Source organism: Dromaius novaehollandiae, chromosome 3 (assembly GCF_036370855.1).
Source record: "Dromaius novaehollandiae isolate bDroNov1 chromosome 3, bDroNov1.hap1, whole genome shotgun sequence".
NCBI lineage: Eukaryota > Metazoa > Chordata > Aves > Casuariiformes > Dromaiidae > Dromaius > Dromaius novaehollandiae.
In genome coordinates, this window is record NC_088100.1 from 125556157 (window position 1) to 125580784 (window position 24628).

The 24628-nt window shown below is 40.5% G+C and overlaps 1 long non-coding RNA gene across 1 annotated transcript in view; it reads left to right on the top strand.

The window, feature by feature from the left end:
• Positions 1-339: 339 nt before the first annotated feature.
• Positions 340-24628, top strand: part of LOC135327967 (uncharacterized) — a 134950-nt gene continuing 110661 nt past the window's right edge. The window contains exon 1 of the long non-coding RNA XR_010388661.1: positions 340-567. This is a non-coding gene — a long non-coding RNA (uncharacterized LOC135327967). The remainder of the gene's footprint in view (positions 568-24628) is intronic.

Sequence of the window (24628 nt, forward strand, 5' to 3'; positions counted from 1 at the left end):
ACTTGGGCATAAAGGAATCCTTCATTTGTACTAGGTAACTCCTCTGACATTTGGTACAAGGATACAACACCATGGAAAACAGAATGTTATCCCTGCCTGGGGCTTAAGAAACACTCCACCTAAGAAAAACTACCTCACAATTTCCAGATTTGATCCAACATATGGAACACGATATAAACACTTTCTGCTCCAGCAGTGCAGGAACATGTGAACAAGACCAAGGTGCTGATATTTTTCCTGAATGCAGTACAACATATCTGATCAAATTAGTAACCTCACCTTCAGCACAGCACTCTTAAAAAGGCCTCTGGGGGAGCCACACAGGTGTGCATCGTCTCAGCCTGCTGACCAGCTTGTTACTACCTGCAGCTGGGGCTACTCCTAGGGCTTCCTCTTTCCCCCTGCCTTGCTGCTGTGTCCAGGCTGCAGCCTCCAAGGACTCTTCCTCCCTGCCCCAGGCTGTTCCTGTTACCCTGGCCCCTGTGTGCCCTGTTCCTGAGGGGCTGCAGAAAGTGATTTCCCTGGCTGGGAAGGAGCAAGATAAGAGCTGAGCTGTGAGACCTGAAGGTAAGGGCTGAATGGGCTCTAGCATATGTAGCTGTGTTTTGGTAGAGGGCAGAAAGCAGTGCTGTTGCTAGACTGACTTGGAGGTGATAAAAATAAATTGGACTGAGTACCTTTTATATCATATGTGGATTTACTTAACAGGCTATATGTTTTGATATGCTGTTGGTTAGGTGTATATTACCAGGATTGCAATTGTTTGGTCTGTTAAAATGTTGGAAGTCTCATTAGACAACTGCAAAATACTCTCAGTGCTTCTAGCTGAACTGCAGCGGTGGAGTCTTAATCAAACTTAAATTGCTATGTCTGAATCTGTGAAAAACTTATGTTCTTTTCTTGCTCTTGGAGTGCGATTGAGAAGGGTGGTTCTTTAACATGTTTTTTTGTTGTTGTTTTTGGGTTTTTTTTTTCAGATGTTAATAATGGAGAACTGACTGACAGAGAAGCATTTGTTATGTGAGTTAGCTGTTGTTTGGGTAGAGAAGTGTCTCTTGTTTAATTGGATCAATATGGAATTACTATGGCATAAAACCAAGTTTTTAGTTACTCTTAACAGCTCTGAGAAACTCAGGAAAGGCTCTGCTGGAAGCCCTGCTGTGTTACATATGGGGTAGTAAGATGTTAACATCTAAATGCTTTTTAAGCAAGAATCCATGTACTGAACAACTGAATTGTTTTATTTTTGCTTTTTTGAGCCTCTTGTTGGTAGAGATCATTGCTTGCTTTTAGCCATAACAACTACTTCTACTACCTCACTTTCCTGTTCTGTCTGCTCTGATCACCTTCATCTTTATCCTGTAGCTCTTTCCAAGCCATACCCATTTCCCTTGCTCTCAGCAAATCTGCTTGCTCTGAGCACCTCCTCCTTACAGAGCCCAGGCAGTGGCTCAGCAAAGCTCGGCACCTCCAGCTGGGATCCATGAATAGTAGCTACCTGCAACTTGCTGATGTGGAAATGCAAAGAGAGAGTGTTTTAAATCCTGGAAACTTGTGGATGTTTGGTGTTGGATGTTTCCTGGAGCTCTTGCTTTGCCTCTCATTAGGAATAGCAGCCCCTCCTTTCCAACAGGACAGGGGATGTTTTCCTTAAATAACAACATGGTGTCACTTGTGGGTGGAGGAAACAAAAAGCAGGGTTTCCGTTCCTCTGTTTGGGAGGGTTTGGGCCTCTTTAGTACCTCCCTCTCTGTTTTCTCCTCTTCCCAGGACTAGGACTTAAAGGTTCTGTCTTGAGGTAGTGAAACTTCCTGCCCTTCCTGTTTTATGTATGATGAGTGGAAAAGACTTGAAGACTGAGTGGGCTGGGAGGGGGATTGTGGCTGTCCAGCCTAGCGATGGCAGTGTTCGCTGGGGGAATTGGCAGAACTGGTTCAGCTTGTGCTCCAGATTCCACATTGTCCCCAGGATGCAATCAAGGCATTGCAAAAGGCTGAAGATCATCTTTTGTTTATTTTGGTACAGTCATTATGAAATGTTTTTCTAAATGCAGACTCCTGAGGTTTAAAATATCACCTCTGTTACTTTTTATTATTATTTTGTATAGTTCAATTGAAAATAATCTTTTTATCTTCTTCCAGACAGCTGTAAAACTAAATCTCTAATAAAGCTGTCAGTCTTGCCTGCCTGCACGTAGGAGTTAGTCATGTTTTGTGTGAGTGGGTGATGTAGTCACTTCAGCTGAATTTTATTTTGCAGTATAAGTAATATAGAGGTGTGTCTTTAGTGGGTCTTGCAACACAGTGATTCTCCTCTTTGCTCAGACCCTACCAGGATGCTGTCTTGGCTTCTAATCCTGTTAATGGATACCTAGTGTGGACTAGTTAGCATAAAATCTGTATGAGTTTTACCCTCAAAGTGTGAGTCTTTCATCATCTTCTAGGGTACTTGTGACTCTTGAGGAAGAATTTGGAAGATTCTGATAGCTAGGTGCTCTTTACCTAATTCTAGACCAAGATTTAGTATGTTCAACCTCCCCTCACACACATGCACCCAAACAGAAATATCGCCCTTGCCCCTGAAAACCCTCAATATGACAACAGCAAACTTATATATTCTCAGGATCTTTGTAGAGATAGGATAAAGTGCAATAGTCATTCTTTTTACCATATAAGTAGAAAATGTTCAAATAAAGTTCAGGTCAAACTTGTTCTCTATTTGGGAAACTTCAAATAAAGATGTTATATCCATGCTAGATTTGTCGGTGCTTTGAATTAAATGCTTACAAAAAAATCACTAAGCTGCTGTTCCTGTAAATGGATGCTCTCTACCCAAGAAGTAGGTAATATCTTTTGCCTTAGTGTGCCAACATTTTCTGTGCCCTGCTATTGTGTCTTATAGAAAGCCATCACTGATAGGACTTGAGGAAAAAACAATTTTTTTCTGCTAATACATTTGTCTTTCTTTTTAAAAAAAGAAAGAACCTATGCTGTGCACCTAAACTGGTGAAAATCTTTAGAAATGTTTCCAGTTGATAACATTATTTCCTCCTTCCAGGCAGGAAAATGAAATTTAAGCCGAAGTCAGGATTTTATATTGAATTCCTGTGGGAAAAACACTTAAGCTAAAACCATACTGCTTAGACACTGATTTCCAGACAGGCTGAATCACCTTCTGGAGGCCCTTCAGTCTTTAACTACCTAAAATTTAGTTGCCTAGTCCAAACTTCCTCTAAGTGAAGTAAAGCCAGCTTTGACTTGGTTCCTTTGTGGCCAAATAGTACATCATGTCTATCAAGCAAACAATGAACTATAAAGCTGCTATAAAAACCCTGTAACAGAGTCTTGGTGCTTCACAATGTGAGTATCTAATCTTCATTGTAGGGGAAGAGAAACAGTTTTTCCATGTGGGTTGCTAATGGCATTTCAGGGTATTTTCAGCCTCCTTTCCAAGGAGGGACAGAAAGCTGCAGCAATAAACCTTTAGCTGCGCAGCCTGACATGTAATAGGTTAATCACTTTTAACAAATGGGAGATAAGTGGAAGAAACCCAGAAAACACATTTCTGTTTCATTAGGTATCTTTTGAGCTTCAAAAATACCATGGCCAACATATTATATTTGGTCTTTGGCATCAGTTGAGAGAGCAGCCCTAATAGCACTTCTGCCAACAGCTGTCAGGTTGGCAGCCTGGTTCGTTATTCACCTGCTCGCAAAACAACATTACACTATTCTGGCTTTCAAAGGCTTGTTTCAGTTTTGTTTTGTTACTTGCCAAAAAGATATGGGGAGATAATGGCCTACAAAAGCCAAACTGCTTTTCTTGGGCCTGTAGCTTTTTTTATGGGATTGTTCTAGCTGATGTTCAAACAGTCTCAAAACATGGCTTGTCTTTTTCTGTCTGCCTACGCTGGTCACTTGATTCTGCTCAGAAGGTTTGGAACACCTCTGCTTTCATGCTTTCAAAAGACTAAATTGGCTTCGGATTTTTTCTTAGCAGATTTGTTGATATTGTATCTATGCTTCCATGTGTCTTTGAAGGTGAGAAGTACATGCAGAATTTCGGTAGCTGTGTGCTTGTGTGGTTTTTTTGGTGCCTTGTAGTGGTGTCTTATACCTTGTCTCGCATACCCAAAGAGGCAGCAAGGCAGTACAAAATGAAAGCCATGTCGTTGAGTGTGGAAGTCTTATAGGGAAGTCTGAGATTGTATGCTTTCTTTGGACACATGAATTTCAGTAGTGTAGCAGTGTTTTTAAACAACCATAGGTAGTTTATTCATCAGTTAAGTTTTTTGTTTGCTTTCTACACTAGACATGAAAAGAGTCAATGAAGAGGGAAAGCATTGTCCTTAAGAGACTGCTGAAGAAGTCAGGCCCAGAAGGTTAACCTATTCTCCAATCTGGTACTTTGTTAATTTACTCATATGCATTTTTGTCATCTAAAAAGAACAGAATAGAAAGCAACCTTGAGCTCTTTGGCTACACCTGAGCAGCAAACAAGATGGCCAAATGTAATGTCTCCCAAAGTATGTGTGTGAGCCTCCAGCAAAACTCAAATGATCCAGTATATCTGACATAGTAGATAGGGATTAGTGAAATAGCAGGAATTTTTAAATGTGGCTTTCTTCCTATACAAATTCCTACTCAAGTAGTGAAAGGGGGTAAAGGTACTATCTTCACATGAGGAATGAGTTGACTTCCCATCTCCAGGAAATGTCTGCATTGTGGAGTGGTATTTCATCAGCCAGCTTTCCTGGCATTGGTAATGCACTACATAAGCAATACTTGTAGACTAAATCTGACTTTTTTTTTAAAAAAAGTCAACTACTATCTGGGTACGTTTAACTTTTATTTCTGAACTGGAGTCTCATATCTGGCTGCTTAATGTATATTTTGGGGGATTGGGTTTATAGATGCAATTAAAGGAAAAGACGGGAAGGGAATAAAAAAGGGAGGACAGCCGAGAGGATTCAGAGTTCTCGCAGCTCCAGCTATGCATTTTAAAGGTTTGTTTCTGCATAATAACCATAAACAGAATTCAAAGTGGCCTAACCTGCTTCAAATCAGAATAGCAGCAGTTTAAATCCACTTCTGCTTCTGTACTCGTACTTCACAAAAGTACAAGGCAGCAGCAATTCCAGTGTAAAGAGCTGAGCTGGTTGTAACTGTGGATGGGTCTCTAGAGGAAGTCTGTGAAATATGTTAATAGTATTATTTTCAATTTTTAAAGCTTCATACAACATTTGTCATGTTTGTAAATAAATAATGAGAAAATACGTGCAACTGTTTGTAAATATTTTCTTCTTCTGCATGGATTGCCTATGAAATGGACCATTACTGTTTTCTGTTTGAAGTCACTTTTAATATGAAAATTATTTTGCTAATTTGAAAATTAATAATAGCTTCATTGGAGGAGTTTTAATATATCAAATACAGGTTTAATGGCTTGTGAGGATCCAAGTCAGAACAGCTAGTGTAGAACCCTGAAATACTAACATGGGCTTGTATTAGAAGCCTATTTTAAAATGTTTATCAAAAATAATATTTTCTAAAAGAAAATAGATAGGTGTGTGGTTAGGTAACAGCTGAGTTTTAAATCTTAGTATTTAACCTATGAAATGAGGGGAAGGAAGGGTGTTTGTAATAAATTGAGTGTGGGTGGTTTGTTTGTTTGTTTGTTTTTAATAATAAAGATCTGGTTGGGAATATTCTACTTTTCCCTGAAACTACTTTTGTAGTTTATTTTTCAAAACAGAAGTAGCTTACATTTATGATTTCTGTAGCATAATAGGAGGGGGGAAACTTAAAATAAACAAATGTCAGATTTACAGATATGCTTCTAGCACCTTATGCTAATTTGATATTGCGTTAAGTTGTTTCCTTTTCTTTTTCCTCTATGTTCAGCTTTATTGGAAAGGTTCCATTTTGTCACACTTTTTTCCTGGGGAGGGACAAAAGCCAAGCTGATACATAATTACAAAAATGCCTCACAGTATTCCATTAAAGCAGTCTTTCATAAAAATTACTTCAAAATCCCAAAGCTATCAAGACTAATGATGTTTGACGCCTGCTGATTGAAATTATGACTAACAGGATAATAGCTGTTACATGTACTCATTAAAGTTGTCATCTCATGTAATCAAGTATAAGATGTGCATTTAACATTGACCATGGCAATTGCATTTCTCAGTGGTCAACTGTGTATGTTAGTCTCATAATAATTTGAAAAACATTTGTAACAAAGCTCTTCTAAAAGTGCCCTGCATCCAACTGTCGATTCCTAAACTTCTTTTCGTAGCACCCAGATTAAAGAGAAACATCATGAAACAACAAGGAAGATGAAAATAAGTTAAAGAAGTAAAAACTAATTTCACACTTTGTATTTTTTATTTTTCTTAGATAAGAAACTTCAGAAAAGTCAAAATTTGGAGTCAGTTTACACAGTACTGAAACAAACACGCAAGTTAGAACAAGCGTTTTCAGGGAGGAAAAATTTTCAGAATTTCCTTATGAGCGGAAAGATAAACAGTGAATAAAACTTGTTTGTTGCAATGATTTCATATACAAGGCACTTACACCAGCAGCAGTTAATCTCTTGGATTTCTTTTTGCCCCTTAAGTACAGCCTTTTGGCATCTCAATAAGGTGAATGGGTTAGTATATAGGACTAGTAGCTGGCTGGCGGCACCTTGGATTCCCCATTAAATCGCAAATATAACGAGCTTTTGTAAGATCGTGCTGCCGCAGAGTTTTCATAACCGTGATCTTATCACGGAGACTGCCACGTGGCTCTTCCCAGTCTTGCTCTGGCTCCCCGCCATCCCTCCTTCGCCCAAAGGCACCTCCTTAACCCACGTGTAACTCAACTGTGTCCTAATATCTGCTAAGCCTCGTTGTGGAGACTCACTTAAACTGAAAAGAGGGAGGCAAGGCTGAGATCGTGGGCAGATGGCACCTTTGCAAGCGTGGCCCTGGGGGAGGCAAGGTGAGCTTTTCCAGGAGTGGAAAAACGCCTGCTTTTATCTGGCCCTGTGGAAAGCCGAGACTCTCAAGTGTCGTGCAAGGCGAAACCCAGCACAACTGGGGGAATGGGGTTTCTCCCCACAACTCGCTCCAAAAATGAGATAAATCCTCTGAAACCTGCCTTATCTCCGGGCCTCAGGCCCGACCTTCTGCAACATATTTAGAGCCCAAATCCTCTCCTGAGAAAAGTACTCTTCCTTTATTTTCTGCTTAAACCTTACTGTAGAGATATTTTTTCTATCTTTTTTTGCTATGGTATATTGCATGGAGTGGCTTTTTGTGTGTTGGGGGGTTGATGGAGTTGTATGGGGCTTTTTTAAAATTTATTTTATATTATTTTTTTAATTATCTCTCTGGTACAATTGGGCTTTAGAAAATTGGGAGGCCTAACGAAGCACAGAAGAACACCTCTAGATGCTCACTGCTGTGGTATGTGTTGCAGTAATTTCATTAACTTGTTACTGGAGCAGCAGGCACTTCAGCTTCTGCCCTAAAATCTTTAATTCTATGTTTATGCTTAGCTCTGGATGCCAGTAACATGCTAGTGTGTGAATATAGCTAACCTTCTCTATTATGGCTTGGCTAAGGCTTCAGGACATGCCCAGTACACCATGCCCATCCTGCCTCCAGCGCTAGCCAGGCTGGGGTGTAGGAGAAGGGATTTGCTGCAGAGAGCCTGGCTGTGATTCAGGGTTTGTAAGTGTTGAAGAAGGATTCACAGGACCAAGTAGGGATCAGCCGAGTCAAGCATTTGAGGCCCTGGAAACCAAACAACCATGTAGTCAATGTCCTTGATACAGATAGGAGGACAAATTAACACCACTGCATTTCCTTGTTTTTACATAATTGCTAACAGTAATAATCTTTTTTTGTCTTGATGACCTCTTCTGGTGGTGAATCTCACTGGGTTGATTTGGAAGATCCTGGCAGTGTACAGGCACCACTAAAGAAAAATAAGAGACTTTCAAAACGTTGTAATGGACAATGAAAATAGCTGAAAGAGAAAAATGATTTCAAAGACGGAAATCATTCTGTCTGGCAGGAGACAAGAAATGGTTATTCAAAGTGGACAGTGCAAAACAATGAAGGTCAGAGAAGAGCATTCTGCTTAATCAGCATTCCTTGATGTTTTAATGAGCACTTTTGATTATTCAGCCAATTATATAGTACCTTAAATTGACTTCACTTGTGAACACAATGCCTATTCCTGAGTAAAACTTGCCAGAGAACTTTGCAGTTCTTTGTTTTTACAGTATTTTGTGACTTGTTCTAAATTCATTGTATATGTCCATTACTTTTATAATAAATCTCAGGCATTAGCTAGATACTTTTGAATCTAAGAGACATTATGTGTGAATTTTGAGATGCCAATGCAGACAAAAGTCTAATAAGAATGAACTTTTTACACAGGTATTAGTAGTGACTTTCTGGGACTGAGTTAATGAAATACTTTGATCTGTACTGGTTCAGGATCTGGTCTGGTGTTACTTAGACAAGAGATTTAAGATGTCCAGGAGTCTTAGTTTTCTTTAGTACCCCTGAAATTACTGGGGGTAAAGCCTAGCATTCCCCAAGGGGTAACTGTTCTCAGCTCACGTAATTTTCCCCCCTCCCCACTGAGGCTTGAGGACTCAACTTGCTTCACCCGTGATATAAAATGTTGTCCTGCAGGTGCTTGGCTCCTCTTGGGTTTTGGACCTGCACTTTGGCAGTTAGAGAGCAATTGGCACTTGATCTCAGGAATGTGTCTTAAGGGAGGATAAGATGTGCTTCTGTTTGGGGTTAATGGTGCTGGGTTAAAATAAGAACAAAACCATTCCGTTTTAATGAGACGTAGCAGCTGAAGCTTAGACCTCTCCAAGCTTTTTCTCACAAATTAATTCTGAGCCACTTTTGTCCTCTGTGAGTGTGTGGTTTTTTATTTTTTTTAAATACAGGCTAATTACCTTCAGTTGGCTAACATTCTTTTCCAGGTTAGACAAATCTTAATTAGCCTGATTGTCTATCTGTGTTAATTGTGGGCAGTCCCCTTTATGTGCATTCAGTAAAACAATTGTTCATAAGCTCTTTATCTGCAATCCAAAAGATGTCTGTGATTGAGGGTGACTATTCTTGAAATCTGTCTCTTCGCTCCCTGAAATTACAGTTTCAATGTTATATGTTTAGACTCAGAAGGCTGAGCCCCCTCTGAATCAGTTATGCCTGCTATTTGAGACCTGGATTTGCAGGTGCAGCTGGTGGCCTACATAATCTTTCTTTCTGAAATCAGTACTGCTATATTAGCTTGCTTTGACTGAAGGCCAGTATTCCTGCTCTCCCTCAGAAATGATTATCAGATGGAAGGAATAAATCACAAGTGAAATTTTTGCATGAGCGCTGAAGCCAGCTGTTACGTGGAATTCAGAGAATATCTACTTCTGTTGCACAACAATGAAAGCTGTTTAATCCAAATATGATGGCAGTCTGGAAAGATAAACAATTACAGAATCATTAGCTCAGATTTTCAGCTGTTTGACTGATTTATTTTCTAATATGCAGTTAGTGGATTAATGAACTACCAAGCAGCTTGTAAATCCCTGGCCTTTTGGAGCTTGTCTCTGATTCACATAACCATGACCGTAATTTAGAGAAACCATACTTATATTAGCTGCTTTCCCATCTGGACCATCCCATCCTTTGCCTCTTCTCACAATTTATTCCATGACTTTGTTGCCCTGTTTGAATCCAGTGGAGCTTGAGTATCGAGATTTAGATTTAAATCCTCCCTATTCTGTAAAACCATTTGGAATTGTTGCTTTGTTGCCAAATAACTACTGAATATATGTTAGTATTGACTTGGTTTGTTGCAATAAAAGCAATATGTTCTGAAGTCTGCTTGGATCCATAACTACACTGTGGGTCCTTGTGGGGTTTATTTCCTCAAAGCTTTCACTTAAATTGGAAGAGTCCTAAGCAAAAAATGAAGCAGCTGAGTAATACAGGTCTCTACAGACCCTTAAACAACCTTGAAACTACTGTCCAGTGATGTCTGTGGCCACTCTCTGCCCCCTGCCTGCACTGTCTCCTCTTGCTGTTGTGCTCAGCAAACTGGCATATTCATGAAGGGTTGCGTGGCTTCAGCCTCACTGACGGTGACAGTGAGGTGCTTTAGTGATCATTTTGCAAAAGGGACATTTTGTGCCTTGGAAACCAGGAGCAAGTTCAAACTCTTTATGCATTTCTGCCAGCTCTGTAAGTATGTAATACAAACTGCAGATACTATTACAGTTTATTAGCATATGACAAAATAGTGTCTGGCCTGCCTTGTTCTGGATTGACAGCTAAAGTAAATCATGTGACAAACATGAAATGTTTAGTTGCCTACTTCTTTGTGAATTTAGCTCTCATTCATACAGCTGTAAATCGAGACCTGCAGATTTCTCTCCATCTCTGTTCCTGTGCAGTGCTTCAGGAGGTGGTATATAAGAAGCCTGCAGAGTCAGGAGGGAAAACTCTACTGTGCAAGATCATCCTGTAAGTCTGGTAAACATCTTATAGAGATGTCCTGGTTACTGTTGCAGATGTGCTGAGAATGGTTTATAAGTGAGGGGAGAAGGACAGCAAAGGAAAGATGGATAATGGTTAGATCCCCTGGACTACATAGCTCAAATATGATCATATTTCTCAAAACCAATACTCTAGTCAAAGTTAATAATGTTTTCAGACACCAGTGCACACTTTATCCTCATCTTGCAAGTGCACTCTCCCCTTTTTCTTTGTCACTTTAGGTTACACTTCTGTAAATGAGAATTCACAGATACTGTGAACCACAAATAGATACTGCTTAAAAACACCACCTGGAGTATAGTCATAAATATTACAGTATTTTTAAAAAATAGTGTTTTTAGAAAGTTGCTCTGCAAATGAGGTTGATCTGGTGGACAGCCATGTAAAACATGAGTTCCTTTTACCACTGGTTCAAAAACAAATTAGTCTTCAATAATATAAACTAGTAGTAAAAGGCTCCATCAGTATTTTGTAACTACTGGCTATAGCTATTTTACAAAAGGTTATTAGCCTCGAAGAAAAAAAATTAGTGTCTCTAATCACTGTAAGCATGAAAATTCTTGTTAATATTAATTGTCTCAGAGTATTCACCTTGCAGAAAACTTACTATTGCAATAGCTTTAATTTCAAAAGTTTGGTACTGTCAGGTGTGCATGTATGGTGAGGAGAAGCATGGTTTGTGCTACAGTAGCTCGTATGAAAAGTTAGCTAGTACTCTAGCTAAAACCTGCAACAAGGTCATGCCTGACTCAGAGCTGTGCAATGCTTGCGCTCCTGCGCTGTGTCTGTGGGTGATGTTGTTCCCATCTGGTTAGGGACTGCTGTGATTGCAAGAGGTCCTGCTCGGGTGGATCACAAACCCCTCAAAGAGGAGCTGTTGGGAAGGGTCCTCCAGGTAAAGGCCTGATGAGGAGCATTTCCTTCTCTCCTTCAGAGTTCCCAAAGAGCTGCAGTTACTTGCCTTGCCCTGCTGTGACCCCAGGGCAGAGCAGATGGTTTGGAGAAGGAATGGGCTACCCTTCTTCAGGACTGAAGCCCCTGCTAATAAGGGGGCACACTTCAGCCTCCTGCAGCAGGGACTGTACTGTGTGCAGTGTCTTCTCCCAGATCTCACTGCAAAGCTGAGCTGCTTCAATCTCTGCAGTGGTGCAAAAGGCGGAGGAGCCAGCTTAATCAGCCTCCAGAGGACTTCTAAGCCTGGCAGACAGAGCAGTTAGAGCCAATTGGCTTCCACTCTTTTCTTGCCGCTGTGTAGTAACTAGGGCTGAGGAAAAGGGACCCTGGGTGTTTTTCACTTTGCTGCAGCATTTGCTGACTGAGGGCGCAGCCATTTATGCATAGGCTGCTGAGGCATCAGCTGTCCTGGCAGCTGCTCCGAGCTGCAGAGGGAAGCCAGTGGGCTGCTTTCACAGCAGGGATGGATGATATTCAGAGGCAAGGACTTGAGATCACCTGCTTCTGGGGTCACCCAGCTACTGAACTCTGCAGAAGCTGGAAATTGGGATCAGCTGCTTTGAGGAAGGCAAGACCTTCCCTGGGATGAGAAATGCTCCCTGTTTTGGCTGAGCTGATGTGTTAGTGTTTTGTAGCTCTGAGGGATGGTGGCTGTTGGATCGCAATAGCTCTGAGGTCAAGGAGGAATTGGACACTGGCTACCTGAAACAGGGTTGTGCAGTCCTTGCTGAGATCTGGAATCAGTAGGATCTCGAAGTTAGACCAGACTAACTGTGCTTACAGCAGCACAATCCTGCCATTAACTAGCAGCCACTAGCTCACCAGCACTGGTGCTACTGGCCAGGGCTCCAAGGTCAGCAAAATGCTGCCTCCCTGAACAGCAGGATATCACGGCTGCTTCTGGGAGCACAGCAGGTTCAGTGGGCACTGCGTTTTACAGAAAGGTGAGATATTGCCATTGCTGATGTGTAGAATCCTGTAGCACCTCAGACCTAGCCTGCTGTGCTGTGTCTGGAGGGAGCAGGAAGAAGCCGGCTGACTGGAGTCCTTTCTGCCCTGAAATGGTGGTGCATCCACCAAGAAAGGTGGAGACAGCTATGTGCTACTTTCCTCCTTTCTCCTGCATCACAGGAGAATTTGATTGGTTTAGCCTTTATTTTTTCCATGTGTGGAAAGTCTTTTTCAGATGAAATTATTTCAAGACCCTTGAAATATTTGGTCTTAGACTGCAATCTGCTATTAACAGTAGCTGCTGTATCTTTTATCCAAGGTACAAGAACTGTCTGTGCAGTGCAAGTTACCCTTATTAAGAGTTCTGCCAGTTTGAGTTGGGATTTAAGATGTCCGCAAAACAAAGTGATGTCTTGGGCCTTGCACAGAATTGTGCCATAGGTGATGATAACAGCCTTAGGTTTTCTAAAGACCTTCTGATAACCCTAGAGGAAAAAAATGGATATTGCAAGTCCTTTGTATACATTGCGTCCTGTCAGTGGGCTCTGAGGCTTCAGTCATAAGGTTTCAAGATTGTACCTCATTGACATTTTTCCAGTTATGTGGTACAAATGTAGATTAAATGTAATAGTATAGGAGGAGGTATAAAAAAAAAAAAAGGAGGGGGGACACATTTCTGAAATCTCAAATTAAAGGAGTTAAATATTTTAGAATAGGAATGATTTCCTTGATAGACTATAACAATTTATTCTGTGTTACCTGCTTTGTCATCGACCTGTTTTAACCAGTGGACAGTACATTGAACTTGATGAACCATGAAGATTTCTTAGATGGATAGCCAGAATGAAAAGAAGTTTAGCATGTGGATAAGCAGCACAGGTGCACAAGTTTTTTCAGAGAACATAGTGCATCTCTCTGCAAGTTTGCAGAATCTATTCCTGTCTTGGACTGTGGACATAGAGGGTCTCTTCTAGGCTATGCTTGAAGTAGTTTCATCTAGTTTGGTGAAAATATAACCAATTCTCAAAGTGCCTGTGTTACAACCTACCTGCAGTGCTCTTTTGCCCTCTTCTGGTGTGGTATGGGTTTTTGGTGTTGTGTTGCATGACTGCTGCTCTTCCACCTTCACTAAAGTTCATGACCTCTTAATCTGTCTTTCTTGTGGTAGGTGGAGATGGAGGCACTATTTCCTGTATCCCTTGGTCCTGCTCCCAGAACCAGTTGATACTCCTTTTATAGTCTCACTTCCGGGTCTCTCAGATAATATCTGTAATTTTGCCATATTCCTGGAAATATTTCTGTAATAATTGAAGTCATCTGCATCCAACTTTTACCAGATGCGTTCTGGTTGTAGTCAGGGAATGAAATGGAAAGAATGCTAAAGCTGTTGCGTGAACTGGTGGTATGACCTCATTTGGACTATATTATGTAATACCAGTCACCTTACCACTGAAAGGATATTGAAAAACAAGAGTTCAGAAAATGACAATCAGGATGATCAAGAGTCTGAATAAACCCTCATATAAAAAGATATTGAAAAATTGGAATTGTTTTCCATAGATATGAGAGGAATAAGAAGCACATGACACACATAAATGAATGATCTGGAGAAACTAGAGGAGTTTCTCTTCTGAGTGTCTCACATGGTGAAGAACAGGGTGATATTAACTGGGAGCAAAAGGAAAGCCAGCAGAAAATGGATAAAGGGAAGTGCTTTTCTGCACATGGACTAATTAAGCCTAAGAAACTCATTGCAACAAGATGCATTGCAACAATTCATTGAGAACAAGAAATCCACTGACATTAAGCAGGCAGTGGACAAGAAGAATATTTTGAATCATCAGAGCTACTACAAAAAAATAGAACCTTAATATAACTATTCATGCTGTTGCTTAAGAGAATATGCGTCAATCCTCTGTGATGAAGGCCCAGAAGAAAACTGTCTGGAGGGTTTGGATCTTCTCCTAATGTAGGATCCTTCATTTTCTGGTGCTGGATCATATCGAAGGCATGGCTTTGACTTCCCTGCAGTGTAGGTGACAAAGATGATAAAACAAATGCTTCAGACACAGCAATGCTCACTTTATGAATAATTAGAGTGATTTCAAGGGAAAATTGAAGTGTCCCCTTCCCCCAGTCCCACTGGGGAGGACTTGTGCATGCTTCATCTCTCTACCCTCTTCTGCAACACATCTCTGCTGCAGCTCTTTCTGTGTGTGCTCAAGGAAGGCAGCAGGGTCCTGGTGGTCCTGTGTCTTGATACCTATGGCCAGGGCAGTAGAGAACTCATCTCTGAATACACAGAGCATGGAGTATCACTGTTCTGTCTGTTCTCGGTTGGCATAGGCAATTTCTCATTTTTGAGCTTAAAATCACATCATTTGGGGCAATAATAAGTTGGGGATGGTACACTTGTGTTTTAAAGGTGGAAGTATTAAAGGAACTTCAGAAAAAGTACTGTCCAATTACGCATTTTGGAGATCAAGCAATGTACATAGGTTGCTTCAAGTAATTCACTTTAAAAAGATACTTTTGTATTCTCTTGGGTTCTGTTGGGTGTCTTGCATCATATTTAGAGATCTATATTAGAGAAGTTGCACTGCTCGGTTTACGTAGAATTAAATTATATCCACTTCTGTAATGGAATCTACTGGCAGTGAAAGAACGTGACCGCTTTCCTGTAGCTGATATTAAAAATGTTCTTTGATATGAAGGGATTATGCAAATACTGTGATTTTTTTTTTTAATAAAAGCTTGAAATGTGTGAGATGAGTGTGTAAGTCTCTTATTTAACATGAGAAACTGGCACTGCTAAGAGGGCTGGTTTGCTTGAATTCATTTTAATTCTATATCATGACAGTTTGTACTGCTAATGAGGTGATATTGGGAGTAAAAGCTGTTTTCAAGACTTGCTTCATCAGCTGTTTTGCACAATAATGAATCCCCTTAAAGCTTGGGGCATGAGGATTTGCTTTTCCCTCTCTTTGATTGAATGAGACCCCTCAGTTTAGCAATAAAGAAGCTGCAATTAGAGCTTCGCTTGAAGGTACTCCATACAGTGCACTTATCTTTGGGGTGGGGAGGGGAAAGAAATCCACCTTGAGGAGCAAAATGCATACGTTCTTTCATTTTGAAGTTGCTCAGAAGTGCTCATTTTCAAAGCGCTTAACATTAAAGCAAAGGCAGGAGAAAATACTCAAGGTACTCTGAATTTCATATATATTTTTGTGTATATATATGAGATGTGCAATGACAGTATTATTCTAGGGTGGATGATGCTCTCAAGCTGTGGAGACTAAGACAAGAGGTATATAAACCTCTCCAACTTCTGCGCTTAAGTTTAGTATGATTCTCTTTTTTTTGTATAGCTCCAGGCTCAGTCCACCTGTTCTTGAATGTGGTGGAGTGTAAGGACACATCATGGCCTTGCTTCTGGTCCCATACTGGCATGTCATTAAGGAGTAGGGAAGATATTCCTACCTACATCTCGGAGTGAGAAGGTATTTTTCCCTGGCTAAGAATTCTTTTGTCTGAGCAACTGCAGTGGGTTCAGCTTTATGCTACTAGTGAAGTTCAGGGAGCAGTAGAAAGGAGAGAGAAGGTCTCAAGGAAAGAGATCAGCTGATGAGTTGGACTTGATGTTACTAATCTGACAGATATGATCTTGAGGATATCATTGAATCCACTTTGGTCCCTGAGATGAGACATGGCTGGAACATCACTGAAGTCATTGTCATTGAAGACTGCAAATTAGGATTCTCAAAATGCCTGCTGAGCCCAGTAGTCACCTGCTTGTTCACCAGTAAGTTTCCACAGATGTTTTAAGCTTGATTTCTGTGCATGCTCTGAACTGACTCTTTTCAGTTTATCAGTTCTTCAGATATCCAGACTAAGCCTAGGAATAAGCTATAAGCAAAGTACATCTAACATGTGATGCTGGGGCACCACATAAAGCGATGGCAGAGGTGATATTCATTCAGAAAGATGGCAAGGGGAAGAGGCCTGTGATGCAAGATCCTAGCTTGGGATGTGGGAGCCTGAGGTTCAGTTTTCTTCCTTTGCCAGAGAGGGATCAGATCCATAACCTTTACTGGAGACAGCAGACTTTGTCCATGCCCTTTACAGGCTGTTCTGGTGCCTAACTTGAGTCTGTGGCTTCTGTTAAGGGACACTTGAAACCAGGAGCTGTTCTGCAAGTATTCAACTGAAGTTTGTTTTAGTCTTAGCCTTTCTGCTCTCTGAGTCTTGCAGGCATACTGTGAGGATAACCTGAGCTGTCTTGTAATGTGCTGAAGGCCTTTCTCCAGAACCCCTGCTTCTTTTAGAAGAACAGCTCGTACTTGTGAAGTCTCACATATGGCACATCCAGCACATGTAAGTTCATATCTGAAGAGCCAGGCTTACTTTCAGTCTGAGTAGTACCTTTTCGTCTGAGCAACTGAATGGAAAGGAGCATATCTTTTTAAGGAGGGAAGTGGAATACAGCATGACATGACGCACTCCTAAAAGAAAAGGCTTTTTCATAGACTACCAGTCTGACCACCACCCAAAAGCAGCTAGACATCTAATCATGTGTCAAGCGTGTCTGATAGGCTGTCACATTTAAATATTAAATGAAAACATTATGTATTTTTTTTGATACAGTAACAAATCTCAAGCTTTGCAAGGCAAGAAATACGTGACAGCTCTGTACAACACTAACTATTAAGAATAGCTCTCACAAATGTAAAAAGAAGAGATCTCTGGCAGGGGATTACAGCAGCACCATCACAATGATCTGTATTGCTCATTATCTGTTTTAATATTCCTTCCAATTGCACCAGGCATGATAGCTGAGAAGCAAAATGAACACAAAATAACATCCCGCCTGACAACAGGGCTACATAGTGCCAGCAACCACCAGCATGATTCTGCAGGCTGTCGTGTTTCTCTTTCAAGGTGCTGGAGAGAACCGTAATGAGCGTGGAGGTGACTTGCTATCGCTTAGGACCCAGTTAGAGGTGCTCTGCACTCCTGCCCAAAGCGTGCAAATACTTTTTTGATAATGGGGACAGTGCACAATTCTTGATGTGCCTTTTTTTTTTCTTCCTCTCCCTTAAAAGTGAGGCAGCTACTTGTTGATCTCACCTTGTGATTTGATTTGTGGCCTGATTCAGGTCTTGCTTCCATTTCTACGTAAAACATGAGAAATGAACTGGCTAGTACAGATTTCCCGTGCGGTTAAGGCCTGGAGTGTGGATGACCAGACTAAAGGTGTCTTTGAGTTTATTGCAGCTGACCTGTAGCATTCACAGGGTACTGCACTGCGTCAGCACCTGAAAGACTGTATCGTCTGGTTTAGCTACCTTTATTTCACTCTACAGGGGTATGACTGGTCTTAGATCTGTCTCCTGCTCAAGATGTGCTGTTGAAATATCTATTTCTCTGACCTCCCCTTTTCAGTTTCAAGTTTGTGTTTCTTACAAAACCTCATCATAAATTCTTTCCCCCCCCCCTTCCTTTCCATGGGGATTTTGTGCTTTTTTAAATATTTTTTTTCAAGGTAGCTAGCCCATATCTATCCCTATTGTCTATATAGAGATGGGTGATGAAAGAATTTTTGCCCCTATGCACATGTTTATTAACTTCAATGGAATGATTTTTATGAAGAATATTCACGGTTTCCCAGATCTGCTTCCTGCTTAGAACAAAACAGTGATTCTTTAAAAGTATTAGCTACACATGGTTAATAATATGGGACTACATCATGCCAGGAACTCAAAAGGGCTTTCCTTTCGATGACTGAGCAATGTCATGTCATAATCTAACATTTTTCACAGATACTGGAAGTAGCAATAAAGGCTGGAACAAACACTTCTGTGCTTCAGCAAGGGTTGAATTAAGGGTTACAGCAAAAATGCAGTTTTGAGGGGGGGTTATGGGGCTCAGAAAAAACTTCAGCTTTCTGTAGAAACCTTGTAAATGCAAAATCAGTATCTGCTGAACTGGAAACCTAAAGCTTCTGGGGATTGATTTATTAGGTGTGTGGGTGTGTTTTCTTGCTAGAAGTATCTTCTAATGTTATTGAAATCATAGAAGAATTTTACTGGTATTTTCTGTAGTGTGGAGGAGGCTGTGATTAGCTGTAGCAGTGACCTGCTTGACCTGCTCAACCCAAAAGCCTTGGTTTTTTCAAACAGTTGCCCTGAAATAGTGTCAAGACCTCGGTGGTGGTAAAAATGACTTGGATTTGCCTTGAGTTACTTTTGGAAGTCCTGCTGTTCATGTTTTGTCTACACAGTACTGTATTTGAATGACTATTTGTCACTTAATAATAACAACGATGGGGTCCTTATTATTTCTGGCTGCAAGTCTGTTCAACCAGAAGTCCTTTTAAATTACCTTTAATTGTGAGGTGACTCTGCTAAATGGAAGATAGCTGGTATTAATTTTTATGTAGAACAGCTAAGTGTTTAATACTCAATCTCGTCTACCACTGAACTGCTGGAGTAGGAGGAACATGAAGTCTGGCTAGAGTGACTGTGATCAAACTGGCAAGCATTAGAAAATGAACAAAACCCAAAAAGCCTGCAAGGCCCGGAGCATTGCTCTGTCTCCACTGCTGCTGCTTTCTTAAAAGTGTGGATGAAATTTCTATCTAGAGTACAAGAGCAACGATGCTGGGAATAATCAAATATTCTAAAGCCATGGCTGATTTTCCTCCTAATTGAGGAACAGCAGGACTATAGTAATTTTTCCTAGTCCTGCTTACCCTAGGCTAGAGGGGTAGAGAGGCTACTTGTTACCATGGAGATGCTTTCTAGCAGGAGGATTTGGCCTAGCTTGTCTCTAAAGGAGCGAGACAAACAAGGAGGCTGATCTCCTTCGCTGCTCTCTGAAGGACATGGCTGGATAAAGGGGTAGCTTCCCTTTTCAAATTTGAGGGGTTGTGCGGTGTTAAAGAAGTCGTTAGCAGACTGGCGTTTTATACTTTAACTCATAGGAGTTATAGACACCCCTTCACATTTGGAGCTGCAAACATATAAGTGTGAATTTTCATAGCAGTCCTACAGTTTTATGTAACAAGAGGGAAATGCAACAGATGGGAAGAGTCTTACTCATGAGCATGTAATGAAATTAGTTTGACTTGGGAGTTCTGGGAATGCATCTTCTTGAACACAAGGCTCTCTCCAGAGAAGATGACTGTTTTGGGAGACTGATGTAAGGACTGGATAGGTGCTAGCAATTTCAGCAGCTTTCATTAAAGGTGGTGTCAGTCTTAAGGTTCTTCTAAAACTTCTGGTCTATACTTCTTAAAAGCTACAGGCCAATTCTGGTTTGTTAAAATGCACTGTAATAAAAGCAAGAAGATTCCTCTCATCTTTAGTATGAAATACCTGTATATCTTTTTACAATAAACTATTTCTAACAAAAGACTGTTCTGCGTGCTAGACAGCAATATCAATGAAACTCAGGATTCTACTCCTGTGGAGATAAATGGAGATCCTGCTGTTGGCAGTAGTAATAGTACAGGCTGTAGATGAAACTAATGATTTGCCATTATGTAAATTGTTATTACACAATAGTCTAGGAGAAAACTGTCAAGCTTGCAAAGTAAAGAATGGAAGTAGGCAATACTGATATTCAGGTTACCTGTGCAACCTTAATCAAGCATGTATTATGATGTTACTTCCATTTTCCAATGTTCCATGTTTTCTCTGCTCCTTATGATTTTTCGGTTCCAATTTTCTTACACAGCTGGTGTTAGCATTCTCCATCTGATTGCAGTTTGCCATTCATGTATTTCCAGTTTCTCTTGAGTCCCAGTACCTGGTCAAGGCGGTTCAAGGCTATTCTTTTGATAACTAATTTGTTCCTTATACATTGCCTTGTCCACCTTTAGTCACAATTTTTCAGTTGTCCCACTTCTCTTTAGGTGTGTTATTTTACTTGGTAGAGGTGCACATGGGCCAGAGTGGGTAAGAAGTGCCATGTCTGGGAAATTCCTCATCATTTGTGAGCTGGAGCATGGTCAGCAAAAATGATATCCTCAAAAAATTTAGCTGTGATGCTCTACGAAGTCTCTCTGAATCCTAACTTGCTAGAGATTTATACCATTGCCAAAACTTGGATGAATTTTTCAAAGGCATAGCATTATGGATATCCACTGAGCCTCCAGACTAAACTTGAAGCTCTTTTCCCAGAAGAGGTACAAGAGAGCTAAGAGAAAATTTACAAGTTTATTTTGGGAAAGAAGCTGGGGTGGGGATTGGAAGCAGCTCCTGTTCACCAGCTTCTTTCATTGGTGACAGCTGTTTCCCTCTTGCCTAAATATTTCTAACTGATTGAGCTTGAGGCAGAAACTCCATATGTGATTTTTCAGCCCAAGTGGCTTAAATCAGGAGAACAGCAAACGTAGGCAAATCTGGTACAGCACTTTATCATGTCCAGCAGCATTAGTAACTGGCAGAGGTATCAAGACAGAGTTCTGCCTAAATATAGCAGCTCTTTAATGCACAGTATTAAAGTTTCCCATGTCAGGATAAAAACAAAAGCAGCCCCCAAAGAAATCACTTCAATTTCTAGATATTTATTTTCCATCTAAGATTAATTTATGCAGTTGCATTTGTGCTGTCTTAAACAAAAGTTCAATTTTAACCATGTTTCAGCCCCTAAGCAACTTTCAAAACCCTTAGGTAGTGTATTTTTGAAGAAGTTATAGCAAGAGTGATTGCTTTAAAATGCTTGAAATGCCATCCAGAGTCTTTTTCTCAAGCAATAATGAAGGTGTGCTTTGAAGGGCTAGACCTTTAAAATCTCCAAGTAATTACCAACAGATAAACTACATCAGAGACCTGTTCCTCATCTTTAATTACTGAGGAGAGAAACTACCATCATCATAAGCCTGAGCACAGACCTAACAAATCACATAGCAATTGCTCGGTACAGTACCTGTTGTAGTGTGTTCACAGTACAGGGAGAGCTGAATGCTGCTGTTTACAGACCTGTCTGCAGGGTGTTCAGGACAGCTTCTAATAAACTGTGATTGCTCCTGGTTAGGCGATAGAGCTTTGTTTCTATTAGTGGTGAAAAGAAAGCCAACTTTGGAAGGAAGCCACTTTTGGAGCAAGGTATGATTTCAAATTTTCAGATGTGAAAGGAGTTCATCTGAGTAGCTCCCTTGCCCCCACCTTAACTTCTTGCTTAACTTCTTGTCAGCTTCTTTGTAAATTATCCCATTGTGTCTCTGATCCCTATGATGTCATGACTTTTGCTACAACTTGCATAGCTATGGAGCTCCTGTCAGTGGTTACTCTTAGCCTCTGTGGGGACTAGCTGCAGGCTTCGTAGAGTCAAGATACCATTTGCATTAGCCAGCTAATTAGTTAAAAATCTGACATTTAACACTGAGATGCATTATCTTAATTGGAAATATTACTGGCATGGTGAAAATAACATCTGATGGTGGCATTTAGTGCTTTTTACATCTGGCTAATGTTGGAGTAATGACTTCCATTTTTATTTGTACTAGTATAGGCTGAAAATACAAGTATTTGGTTTCTTTGTGGTTTGATAGCAAATCACCGCTCTTCATCTGTCTCAGTTCAAGGACAGCTACGGGCAGACCTCACTCTGCTCTTCTGTCTATTCACCCTCTGCCACCATTAATCTTTCTTTTCTTAACAATCCTTTAAAATCACTTTTGGCAAGAGAAGGCTAACTCTTCAATTCTGCTGCTACTGAAGCTTTTTAACATCAATGCCAAGCAGTTGTTCTTAGTTTAGGTCTTCAATTAAGATGAAGTTAAACTGAACTTTATTATGAACTGATTACTTCCTATGTGCTACTTAAATGTGGCAAGTCTACAAACTTGATACTTGGAAAGAAAAGTCATGCTGTAAAACACTTTTCTGTTCTGAAAATAATGACTTCCTAAATATGGTCATCTCAATGATTTCGGGGTCACTTGCATTCAAATAAGTTGGTTTTGTTTTTGTCACCTCAAAATGCATCTGAGTATACATTTGTTTGCACATACTCAGCCTAGCTTCTGACTTTATTTACTACTTTATCTCTGATGTTGCCATTTATAGTACTGAAAAACCAAGCCTGTGTCTCAAGAGGATAGAATATGTTGGGGGAATTAACTGTTTTCTCACTTGCTTTTTCCATTCATAGTGCTGATTCCCTTCCTAGTAGCATCTGTGTTTGCCATCGAATTTGACTGGTGTTACAATGTAGCTGGACATAATCTTCTTGCACCTCTATGAACAGACAAAATGTGCACACCTGTGAAGGGTTGAGTACTAATGTTTCATGTCTTGTTGCAATGTGGGTTGCCCGTTTTATTCTTGTACAATGGGCTTAATCAAGAATACCTCCTCCGGTGGCATTGGGACAGGGCTTTATGTACAGAATATAGGTAAGAATAGCATGCTTCCTTCAGCAAGGAAGAAAAAGGTTAAACTACACATGTATATACATTTTGTCCAAGATGTAATTATTGTGTTTTATTTTGGATGCCACTAGATTTGGGGTTTACATCGTATTTGGTTTTTAAAGTCATTTCTCAATGTTTTCTAAAATGCTAAGCTTGGTGGAGAAGATTTAAAGAAACAGACCTCCTCGCAAACCAAAGCAATTTGTCTTACTGCCACTTTTATTTATAAAAAGAAAATAGCACAAAGTAGCTAGCACGTAGGTGTGTTCCTATGCAGGAGGTGAGCTCTGGAGAAAGATTAGCTGATCTGAAAGCCTGAAACACATAAATGATGGATGATTTTCATCTCTGATGTTTTGACTGAGCAAGGCATTTACACTTGTGACTAACCTTAGCCACCTTGGACAAAATCATTACTCTGCACAAGTCAGTATCATTGAACTCTGGTTGCTTCAGCAATGGCAGTATATTATCCGGTGTATGCGCTAGTGTTCCTTGCTAAATGGCAATCTAAAGGTATCAAATAGCAAGTGTAGCTTGTGGTGTTAAGCCTCCCAATATGTAGGCTGATTACCTAAACTGTGAAGTACTGGAAGAGGAGGATTTCTGTAGTTTATGATATTAAAAGTCTATGAAAAATAATTCAGCAAACAGTAGGTAGGAACCTGTAGTGCTGGGAATGAGCTTTGTATCATTGGTTTCAACAGGTCTGTGCCAGTTTGCTTAAGACCAATGTTTAGTCTTTTGAGTTTTCCCCTGCCCTTCTGCATTTCATTGTTCCCCATAGCTCCTTTTAGCAGCCCCTCTAAAGAGCTTCCCTGAGCTATGCCTCTGCCATATACAGCAACCGAAAAGTAAGGAAGTTAAAAGGTGCTGCAGTACCTGGTCCCCAGGGCTGGGCACTGGAGTGATATCGTGGCCAAAGATTTTGGGATTTGGGAGTCAGGATTTTGGGAGACCTGCAATCAATTTCTTGCTGTACCACAGACTTCCAGTCACCCAGTGCCGCTGACTGAGCCCTCGGCATCTTGTTCACAATACTGACATCTGTGTTTCTTAACATGGAAAAGTTGCTTTTAGCATCAATAAGGCTCATAACTATTTGTAGGAGGCATAAGAACAGCATTTGTGTCATCCTGCGTGTCTAGGGCAGAGTGCTTTCAGTAACTAAACAAAAATACTCAAGAAAGAGGAAGTAGACATACTTGTCTGCAGCTTGAGCTGAATGTGTTGGAGAGCTACTGTCTACAGCCATCAGTTGTTACACCTGATTTATATTTTTGGTTATGGACAATTGATTTCTTTCTTCTAAAACAGAAAAAAAAAAAATTAGGTCATTATATAGTGACCTAAAGCTCTTATGGAGAAAGTAGGAGACTTGAATACAATTCCCTTTTTGCATCTGTTAGAGGAGTGATTTATGTATAGGCAGGCAGGCACTGATGTGTGTTACCTTTTGCCACTGTGCTACAAGGAGTACGAGAGTAAATATAATTTTATTCCGATGATAAAAAAAGTACTTGAGAGAAGCAGTCCTGGGTTCTGGACTCATAACCACTAGCAGTGGCCTAAATTTACTTGTAGTGAATTCTGTGCTTAAAACTAGACTGGCAGGAGCGAAGGGAAGTTATGTTGATGCTTGACAACTCTTGAAGACCCACCCAAATGAGACATTCGTGTTATGTAGAAAATATGGATGCTTTGAGGTCAGCTAAGAAGGTTCAGTTTAAGTTAGAA